The sequence below is a fragment of the Otolemur garnettii genome, unplaced genomic scaffold (assembly GCF_000181295.1).
Source record: "Otolemur garnettii isolate 467f Iridium unplaced genomic scaffold, OtoGar3 scaffold00011, whole genome shotgun sequence".
Classification (NCBI taxonomy): Eukaryota; Metazoa; Chordata; class Mammalia; order Primates; family Galagidae; genus Otolemur; species Otolemur garnettii.
The window spans coordinates 24340062-24341369 of NW_003852406.1; positions in this window are offsets into that span (position 1 = coordinate 24340062).

Sequence of the window (1308 nt, forward strand, 5' to 3'; positions counted from 1 at the left end):
CTCTCTAAAAAAAAAAAAAAAAAACAAAAAACTCCCCCATCTTTTTTTATTTCTTTTGAGACAGTTTCATTGTGTTGCCCTGGGTAGAGTGCTCACAGAAACCCCAAACTTCTAGGCTCCAGTGATCCTCTTGTCTCAGCCTCAGCCTCCCGAGTAGCCGGGATTATAGGCGCCCACCACAATGCCTAGCTATTTTTAGAGATGGGGCCTTTCTTTTGCTCAGGCTAGTCTTTAACTCCTGAGCTCAAGCAATCCACCCACCTCATCTTCCCAGAGTACTAGGATTATGGGCATGAGCCACTACGCCCAGCGATCTCCCCCATCTTTAAAAATAAATAGAAGCATGGTACTGTGCTCCCTCTAAATAATGAACTTGTGCTTCTTCTCTTCACAGCCAGCCCTAAAGCATCTGTAGTTAGTGTCACAATTCCTCACTTACTTCCCACTTCTCAACCCACTTTAATCTGGATTCTGCCCCCAATACTCCACAAAAAATTCTCAATAAAAATACTAGTGATTGTTATTTCACTGGACTTCTTAGCAACATTAAACCCTCCTTTTCAAACCAATCTCCCTTCAATTGACATAACACCTCGTTTTCCTCTTCACTGGTCACTCTTTCTTATTCACCAGTTTCTTCTCCGCTTGCTCAGAGGTTTGCCCCATAAGCCCTCTTCTCCTTACTCTGTATACTTCTAGGCTCTCCCGTTCAGATTTAGTCACTTCAGACCTATACTTGTCCGCTGAACTCTCCAAAACTTCAAATTATATGTTCATTTACCTGCCCACTAGACATCTTCACCTGGATAGTCACCAGGGCTTATCAAACAATGGACACCAAAATGCAACTCATCTTTCTGTATCAGTGTTCCCGGCCTCAGGAAATGGCATGACTTGACCAACTCAGTTCTAACCAGAAATCCAGGAAGCATCCTTGATTTTCCCTCTCACACAACTTCACATTTCTCAACCTCCTAGTTCTATTGAATCTTCATCTTAGGTAGCTTTTATTTATTTATTTTTTTTTGGGACAATATGACTCCATAGCCCTGGGTAGAGTGCTATGGCATCATAGCTCACAGCAAACTCAAACCCTTGGGCTCAAGCAATCCTCTTGCTTCAGCCTCTTGAGTAGCTTGGACTACAGACACGTGCCACAACACTCAGCTAGTTTTTCTATTTTTATTTTTTTAATTTAGTTTTTTTGTTTGTTTGTTTCTTTGGTTTTTTGGGTTTTTTTTTTTTTTTTTTTTGAGACAGAGTCTCACTATATCACCCTAGATAGAGTGCTATGGCATCACAGCTTAC